Source organism: Brachyhypopomus gauderio, chromosome 7 (genome assembly GCF_052324685.1).
Source record: "Brachyhypopomus gauderio isolate BG-103 chromosome 7, BGAUD_0.2, whole genome shotgun sequence".
Classification (NCBI taxonomy): Eukaryota; Metazoa; Chordata; class Actinopteri; order Gymnotiformes; family Hypopomidae; genus Brachyhypopomus; species Brachyhypopomus gauderio.
In genome coordinates this window covers 1391578-1401609 of record NC_135217.1, presented here as the reverse complement: position 1 = coordinate 1401609, position 10032 = coordinate 1391578, and the positions used below count along the sequence as shown (strand labels likewise).

Sequence of the window (10032 nt, the reverse complement as noted above, 5' to 3'; positions counted from 1 at the left end):
AGAGAGCAGCTTGCACTGATCAGTCAGCAGTTAGATGCTGTATAAGCGAAGCTCATAACATCTGACCTCAAAAACCGGTCAGATAGAAACAGCGGTCCTCAATAAGGGTGCGTGGCCTCCGTTTCTGTAGGCAGTGTTATCCACTGTGGTAATCGTATCAAAATTAGAACTAACTTTGGAGGCCGGTTATGTAATGCGCTTGTTGATACGGGAGCTGCCTATTCATGTTCATGAACAGATCCTACACTTCCACCGACTGATAAGCCCACAGTGTTAATTGTCTTGCGAGCCGTTCCTTTAAGGGCCACAGGTATCAGCCCTTATGAGCTTATGACAGGAAGAGTCATGAAGCTCCCCATTGATCCAGAGGTGTCACCTGCTGATTTGGGTCAAATAATGCATACCCCTCAGCAAACTGTCTTGCTGCAATTACAGGATAGACTCAAGATTCTGAATGGTCATGCAGCTCTGAAGCAGCAGCAGTCAGACAGAGCAAATGATGCTCTGTTCAATCCGACAACAGAAAGCAAGTTCTCAGAAGGAGACTTGGTCCTTATCAGAGTTTTGTTGGATAAAGACAATGCATTTGCTCCACGCTGGCATGGACCTTATGAAGTCAAAGGAGTTTGCAACAGCTGTATAGCTGTCAAAGCAAGGCAGAAACTAAAGTGGTACCATATGACCCAATGTAAGTTATTCAAACATAGTGAGTAAATGTAGAGCATGTTGTTCTGTTTTCATTCTCACATTCACAGACTCACTACTGCAGTTCCATGGATCCCTGATGCTAGGACGGTGACCAAAGAAACCTGCATTGAGCTAGGACAGTGAGTCAAATTGAGCCACATGCTCGAATGTGGGAGATGGGTATGGAAATACTTCAAGGGGCCATTCACACCAAATTCACTGACAATTTTACCCAAGCAAATAGTTACATGGCCTCCTGGTGTAGCACCAGAACCAAATTGTATAACTCAAATTTTCTGTAATTTAGGTTCCACCCATCCTCCTACAATTAGTTTTTCTATCCTTATTATCCATGTTCCAAGCCAAGCCAATTCTACAACATGGATAAAACTAAAATCAATTGATGGTCAAGAAGCAGGTTTTTTAAGCACATTATACAAGCGAGGAAATAATGGAGTAGATCCTCGGAGGTGCTATAACACAAAAGAACTTGAACCTGCCATGTACGAGTGCACACATATAGAACCACTCAATTCTACACAAAACATGTATACATCCCATCTTTTTAATCTCTTTTCTCCACAGGATTATTCTATTACGCCCAAACCTTTTGTTTGGACAAAACGTCGGGAAGGCATGTATTGTGTTGGTAGGTGTGAAGCTGACCTAAATTTGTAGACAGGTGCAGAAAATTGCACATGGACACGTAAACATTGTTTCAATCTAACGACATACGGCTACCACAAACCAACACAGTGTCCAAATACATACCCTGTCCCTCTAGCTGGTCTTATTAGAGGAAACATTAATAAGACTCTATTGCACGATGTAAACTTTGTTATGGTTCATGTTAGTTACAATATTTCAAATATCCTCTCAGCTTATCTGACACATTGTAAAGCCTACATTAAAACATAAAATTGAAGATTTAGTGTATGACTACAAAAGCAGATTAGCTGTCCAAACTCCATACTCACAGGCACGCATGAAGCGAGATCTATTCTCGGACATCACTGGATTATTTGGTAGTAGTAATTCACTAATAAACACATACCAAATTTCCAAACAATCACAGTATACATCTTGGCTTACCAATCAGTTTGCAACTGGTTTTCAACATCTGACTAATGGTGAAGATAATATTATTAAAGCAGTAAAGTCAGAAGCTCAAGCTTTATTACACCTTAGTCATATGATTTTTAACCAAACACACACCTTAGAGCTTGATATTGCATGCAGATCTTATGCTCAAGATCTGTTTACAGCAGCAAGGCAGGAGGTATTGGATCTCCGATTCCAGAAATCACCACGTCATGCCTTAGCTGATTTGATTGAAATGCTTGATCTTGATCATTGGTTTAAATCAATTTCTATGAAAACCATCTATTATGCTGAACTTCTTACAACTATTATGATGTACAATGAAAACGAGTGCCCTGGTTGTATTGGTTTTTATGCAACTCATCCTTTTATTCACCCTGAGGAAATGTTTCCAGATTCCACCACTATACGTTCATTGGGTACGGTTATCAGGGATCAGGTGGTCAAATGGGATCAGGTGACTGTAATGGGATCAGGTGACTGGTTATATGACTGTAAAGGGTTCTGAAATGTTGCTTACTACACGTTCTTGCTGCCATGAAACAGCCAGTTATGTAATCTGTACATGCAATACATTACAACCTGTCTCTTCAAATGATACTAAGTTGATCAATGTTCATTCGTTGCATGGATACTCTGATGCAGTCCAAGTGTCACACACCCAGTGGTGTGTGATTAGTGAAATGACATCTTTCAGTTATGGGGGTCTTCTGTGCCCTGCCAATCACTCGTTCTGTCTAGAGGTGAGAGATGACTTCACAATGGGACCTTTAAGCATTCTGGGTAGGATACCAATGGACACTGATGTTTCTCCATGGTGGGAAGACACTTTCTATGAGGAAAGCACAAAACCTCTAACAGACACTGTACAGCTGGTTCAGCGCCTGATTTAGACAACCAGCTATCATCTTTGTCAAGCACAAGTGGAAGTGCATCTCGCCAGTGAGACGGTGAGAATCCTGACCAGTGCTTCAACCCTTTCAGCGGAGTACATGTATACCTGGTGGGACTGGGTTTTCCGGGGATGCGTCCTGGTCAGTTCTTTAATACTCGCCATCACCCTGATCCAGTTCTGGTATTTCAGGAAGCACATCACTGCCCTTCGCTCCACTATGACAGAGACACTCACTCTCGGGCCGCTGAATGTTTCTACATTTTGGCATCCCTGAGGGGGAATTTGTAGGAGTGATCAGATGTGTTCCTGTGGGGGATGGAGATGGTGTAGGTGTAAGAGTGGTGGATGTTCCTGTGGAGGATGCAGGATCTGGTGTTCCTCCATAAAACCATGGGGGGCAACAAATGGTGGGTTACCTCAAGAGGTTCCCATAGCAATGTGATAAAACTGACCATTTGTATTTTAGTTATATCAGTGTGTTTGTGTGGCATGTTTAGTCTCATTTTGCAGCTTGTTGTGTGCTGAGAGAGATTATGCTAACAGGGTAAGAGTTCCACCACTCCCTGATAAGGTTTGTGGACTTCACCCCAAAGGTGGCAGTCCTGTATGGAATGCACACTGTATGCAAATGTACTCTGATGTCTTTACCAGCAACCTGATTCCCATTGGTTAACCTGGTTTTTGTGACTGCTGTCCCTTTGAGATGCTGGGGGGATATAAAAAGAGAGGTTTGTGGGTGTGGGGTCTCTTCTTTCTGGGCTTTGGCTCTAAAAGGTAACTTTGGGTAGTTTTTAGGGAGTATTCAGGAATTGAAGAGCCAACTAAGGATAATGAAATCCTGTTGCAACTCCTTAAAAATAATACAGGTCCACATGTGCAGCAGGCACTAAGTCATGGAGCAAATCCTCCAGATAACACATTTGACTCCATAGTCAGGTGGGTTATGGGAATGGAGAGTCACTTGAAAACAAACAAGAGACCTCTTGCAACAGTTCAGTGGGTAGCTGAGGGTGGAGTTGCTAGCAAACCAAGTACTTCTGAGAAACGTTGCAAATTTTGTAACAAAGCAGGACACCTAATTGAGGACTGTTTCAAGCTAAACATACAGAAGTTTAAAAGGGCACATAAGCCAAAGGAACGACAAGAGGCTAGACCTACTGGTGAATATCAGACATTAAGAGAGCAGCTTGCACTGATCAGTCAGCAGTTAGATGCTGTATAAGCGAAGCTCATAACATCTGACCTCAAAAACCGGTCAGATAGAAACAGCGGTCCTCAATAAGGGTGCGTGGCCTCCGTTTCTGTAGGCAGTGTTATCCACTGTGGTAATCGTATCAAAATTAGAACTAACTTTGGAGGCCGGTTATGTAATGCGCTTGTTGATACGGGAGCTGCCTATTCATGTTCATGAACAGATCCTACACTTCCACCGACTGATAAGCCCACAGTGTTAATTGTCTTGCGAGCCGTTCCTTTAAGGGCCACAGGTATCAGCCCTTATGAGCTTATGACAGGAAGAGTCATGAAGCTCCCCATTGATCCAGAGGTGTCACCTGCTGATTTGGGTCAAATAATGCATACCCCTCAGCAAACTGTCTTGCTGCAATTACAGGATAGACTCAAGATTCTGAATGGTCATGCAGCTCTGAAGCAGCAGCAGTCAGACAGAGCAAATGATGCTCTGTTCAATCCGACAACAGAAAGCAAGTTCTCAGAAGGAGACTTGGTCCTTATCAGAGTTTTGTTGGATAAAGACAATGCATTTGCTCCACGCTGGCATGGACCTTATGAAGTCAAAGGAGTTTGCAACAGCTGTATAGCTGTCAAAGCAAGGCAGAAACTAAAGTGGTACCATATGACCCAATGTAAGTTATTCAAACATAGTGAGTAAATGTAGAGCATGTTGTTCTGTTTTCATTCTCACATTCACAGACTCACTACTGCAGTTCCATGGATCCCTGATGCTAGGACGGTGACCAAAGAAACCTGCATTGAGCTAGGACAGCGAGTCAAATTGAGCCACATGCTCGAATGTGGGAGAAGGGTATGGAAATACTTCAAGGGGCCATTCACACCAAATTCACTGACAATTTTACCTAAGCAAATAGTTACATGGCCTCCTGGTGTAGCACCAGAACCAAATTGTATAACTCAAATTTTCTGTAATTTAGGTTCCACCCATCCTCCTACAATTAGTTTTTCTATCCTTATTATCCATGTTCCAAGCCAAGCCAATTCTACAACATGGATAAAACTAAAATCAATTGATGGTCAAGAAGCAGGTTTTTTAAGCACATTATACAAGCGAGGAAATAATGGAGTAGATCCTCGGAGGTGCTATAACACAAAAGAACTTGAACCTGCCATGTACGAGTGCACACATATAGAACCACTCAATTCTACACACAACATGTATACATCCCATCTTTTTAATCTCTTTTCTCCACAGGATTATTCTATTACGCCCAAACCTTTTGTTTGGACAAAACGTCGGGAAGGCATGTATTGTGTTGGTAGGTGTGAAGCTGACCTAAATTTGTAGACAGGTGCAGAAAATTGCACATGGACACGTAAACATTGTTTCAATCTAACGACATACGGCTACCACAAACCAACACAGTGTCCAAATACATACCCTGTCCCTCTAGCTGGTCTTATTAGAGGAAACATTAATAAGACTCTATTGCACGATGTAAACTTTGTTATGGTTCATGTTAGGTGGCCAGCTCTTCTGTACAGATGTGGTCTCCCCCATAAAAACCGTGCGATGCTACCCCAACAACAAGCCATGGGTCACACAGAAAGTTAAGGCTGCAATCAACACAAAAAAAGCTGCCTTTAGAAACGGGAACCGGGAGGCGATGAGAGCAGCACAAAAGGATCTAAAACACTGTGTGAGGGAAGCCAAAGATAGCTACAGGAGGAAGATTGAGCAGAAGCTTGCAGATAACAACATGAGAGAGGTATGGAATGGTCTCAAAAACATCACAGGCCATAACACCAAGACGAGAGCGGGGGAGGGGACTGTGGATAGAGTGAATGAGTTGAACATCTTCTTCAACAGATTTAACCAGGCCACGTCCTCCTCAACCCCCCATTCACTACAACCATCTCCCCTCTCTTCATTATCACACCCTCCTCCAGATACTGCAGCAGGCAACCCCACCCCCAACTATCCTCCCACCACAGCAACTTCAACTCTGACCTTAACACAACACCTACACAACACAACCACAACACAGACCTCAGCAAACATCACTTCAGACCAAGTCAGGAAACAACTAAGGAAGCTCCACCCCAAAAAAGCGCCTGGACCTGACATGGTATTACCTCGTGTACTGAAGAACTGTGCTGATGAACTGTGTGAACCGCTACAACGTGTCTTCAATCTCAGCCTGCAGCTGGGAAAAGTGCCCACCATATGGAAAACTTCATGTATAGTTCCTGTTCCCAAAAAGAACAGACCCAGTGAACTGAATGATTTTAGACCTGTGGCACTAACATCGCACATTATGAAGACGTTTGAGCGGCTCCTCCTCTGCCTCCTCAGTCCCCAGATACAACATGCTCAGGATGGACTGCAGTTTGCTTACCGGGCAGGTGTTGGCGTGGATGACGCCATCCTCTACCTACTACACAGAGCACATTCACACCTGGACAATAAGAACACAGTGAGGATTCTTTTTCTGGACTTCTCAAGTGCTTTTAACACCATTCAGCCTATTTTACTCCAGGATAAGCTGAACAGGATGTGTGTGGACCCCTGCCTGGTTGTCTGGATCATCAGCTACCTCACTAACAGGCCACAGTATGTCAAGATGGTGGACATCACGTCTGACACTGTGATCAGCAGCATAGGAGCACCTCAAGGCACGGTGCTGGCCCCTCTTCTCTTCACCCTCTACACTGCTGACTTCTGGTACAACTCCGAGCTGTGTCACATCCAGAAGTTTGCAGATGACACAGCCATCGTCGGGTGTATCAGGGATGACAGGGAGGAGGAGTACAGGAGCCTAGTGAAGGATTTTGCAACCTGGTGCAATGCAAACCACCTACAGCTCAACACCACAAAAACCAAAGAGCTGGTCATCGACTTTGGGAAGTCTAGACCCAAGCCACGACCGATCATGGTAGGAGGGGATGAGGTGGAGATGGTTGCATCATACAAGTACCTGGGGTTGTGGCTGAACAATAAACTGGACTGGTCTTGCAATACAGAGCAACTGTGCAAAAAGGGACAGAGCAGGATGTATTTTCTCAGGAAGATTCGGTCCTTCAACATATGCAGAAAACTCCTGCTGACTTTCTACCAGACGGTAGTGGCCAGTGTCCTGTTCTACACCGTGGTCTGCTGGGGGGGCAGTATATCCAAGAAGGACTCTTCCAGGATAGAAAAACTGATCAGGCGGGCAGGATCTGTAGTCGGCACTAGGCTGGACTCTCCGGTGACGGTAGCAGAAAAAAGGACACTGAACAAACTACTGGACATCCTGGATAACACCAGTCACCCATTGCACACGGTCATCATACAACAGAGGAGTGTGTTTAGTGACAGACTACTACTCCCCAGGTGCAGGACTAATAGACTCAAACACTCTTTTGTCCCTCAGGCCATCAAACTATACAACTCCTCTCTGGGAACGAGGGGGAAGGAGTTTATAGGTGGATGTGCCAATGGGTAGACTGAGAATGTTTGGGAATCAGCTGAGCTGATCACCTATAAACTGGGCTATGTGTAATATGATGACACAATTTAATCAATCAGTTCATCCAAATCACAATACCTCATAATGGGCTATGTGCAATTGCATCCTCTTATCCTTTTATACATTGCCGTTTTTTCTTAGTTTATGTTTATTATTATTACTGTTATTATTATTATTATTATTATGTTGTGTGCTTAATCTTGTTTTAGTGATATTTTTAAATTGTAATACTACCTTGTTAACATTATGGTACTGTAATGCTGCTACTGGAAAAATACAATTTCCTGAAGGGATCCGTCCCAAGGGATAAATAAAGCTCTATCTATCTATCTATCTATCTATCTATCTATCTATCTATCTATCTATCTATCTATCTATCTATCTATCTATCTATCTATCTATCTATCTATCTATCTATCTATCTATCTATCTGTTAGTTACAATATTTCAAATATCCTCTCAGCTTATCTGACACATTGTAAAGCCTACATTAAAACATAAAATTGAAGATTTAGTGTATGACTACAAAAGCAGATTAGCTGTCCAAACTCCATACTCACAGGCACGCATGAAGCGAGATCTATTCTCGGACATCACTGGATTATTTGGTAGTAGTAATTCACTAATAAACACATACCAAATTTCCAAACAATCACAGTATACATCTTGGCTTACCAATCAGTTTGCAACTGGTTTTCAACATCTGACTAATGGTGAAGATAATATTATTAAAGCAGTAAAGTCAGAAGCTCAAGCTTTATTACACCTTAGTCATATGATTTTTAACCAAACACACACCTTAGAGCTTGATTTTGCATGCAGATCTTATGCTCAAGATCTGTTTACAGCAGCAAGGCAGGAGGTATTGGATCTCCGATTCCAGAAATCACCACGTCATGCCTTAGCTGATTTGATTGAAATGCTTGATCTTGATCATTGGTTTAAATCAATTTCTATGAAAACCATCTATTATGCTGAACTTCTTACAACTATTATGATGTACAATGAAAACGAGTGCCCTGGTTGTATTGGTTTTTATGCAACTCATCCTTTTATTCACCCTGAGGAAATGTTTCCAGATTCCACCACTATACGTTCATTGGGTACGGTTATCAGGGATCAGGTGGTCAAATGGGATCAGGTGACTGTAATGGGATCAGGTGACTGGTTATATGACTGTAAAGGGTTCTGAAATGTTGCTTACTACACGTTCTTGCTGCCATGAAACAGCCAGTTATGTAATCTGTACATGCAATACATTACAACCTGTCTCTTCAAATGATACTAAGTTGATCAATGTTCATTCGTTGCATGGATACTCTGATGCAGTCCAAGTGTCACACACCCAGTGGTGTGTGATTAGTGAAATGACATCTTTCAGTTATGGGGGTCTTCTGTGCCCTGCCAATCACTCGTTCTGTCTAGAGGTGAGAGATGACTTCACAATGGGACCTTTAAGCATTCTGGGTAGGATACCAATGGACACTGATGTTTCTCCATGGTGGGAAGACACTTTCTATGAGGAAAGCACAAAACCTCTAACAGACACTGTACAGCTGGTTCAGCGCCTGATTTAGACAACCAGCTATCATCTTTGTCAAGCACAAGTGGAAGTGCATCTCGCCAGTGAGACGGTGAGAATCCTGACCAGTGCTTCAACCCTTTCAGCGGAGTACATGTATACCTGGTGGGACTGGGTTTTCCGGGGATGCGTCCTGGTCAGTTCTTTAATACTCGCCATCACCCTGATCCAGTTCTGGTATTTCAGGAAGCACATCACTGCCCTTCGCTCCACTATGACAGAGACACTCACTCTCGGGCCGCTGAATGTTTCTACATTTTGGCATCCCTGAGGGGGGATTTGTAGGAGTGATCAGATGTGTTCCTGTGGGGGATGGAGATGGTGTAGGTGTAAGAGTGGTGGATGTTCCTGTGGAGGATGCAGGATCTGGTGTTCCTCCATAAAACCATGGGGGGCAACAAATGGTGGGTTACCTCAAGAGGTTCCCATAGCAATGTGATAAAACTGACCATTTGTATTTTAGTTATATCAGTGTGCTTGTGTGGCATGTTTAGTCTCATTTTGCAGCTTGTTGTGTGCTGAGAGAGATTATGCTAACAGGGTAAGAGTTCCATCACTCCCTGATAAGGTTTGTGGACTTCACCCCAAAGGTGGCAGTCCTGTATGGAATGCACACTGTATGCAAATGTACTCTGATGTCTTTACCAGCAACCTGATTCCCATTGGTTAACCTGGTTTTTGTGACTGCTGTCCCTTTGAGATGCTGGGGGGATATAAAAAGAGAGGTTTCTTTCCATTTCTTTCTGGGCTTTGGCTTCTTCTTCTCTCTTGGCTTCCTTTGGGGTCCTTCTCCGTGAGGCAGCCTGCACCGGTTGGTATCTCTGTTTCCATTAGGTATTAATGTTACTTTAATCTAGTATGGTTGTTATTGTTTTATATTTTGTTGGTTATTGAATAAATCTGGTTAATTGTATAGCCACGGTCTTCCTTGATTATAGCTATACTGGGCCAGATGAGCTCATTATTAGTATCAGGTAAAAGGTAAGTCAATGCTAATACCAATTCTCTCTAAAGTATCCCATCTGCTACGCATGTTTATGATAAACCTCTGACAAAGCAGG

The 10032-nt window shown here is 43.0% G+C and overlaps 2 pseudogenes; both read left to right on the top strand.

The window, feature by feature from the left end:
• The first annotated feature begins 1527 nt into the window (after positions 1-1527).
• LOC143518314 (uncharacterized) lies at positions 1528-2957 on the top strand (annotated as a pseudogene).
• Positions 2958-4190: 1233 nt separating this feature from the next.
• On the top strand, positions 4191-9242 carry LOC143518313 (uncharacterized; annotated as a pseudogene).
• Positions 9243-10032: the final 790 nt, after the last annotated feature.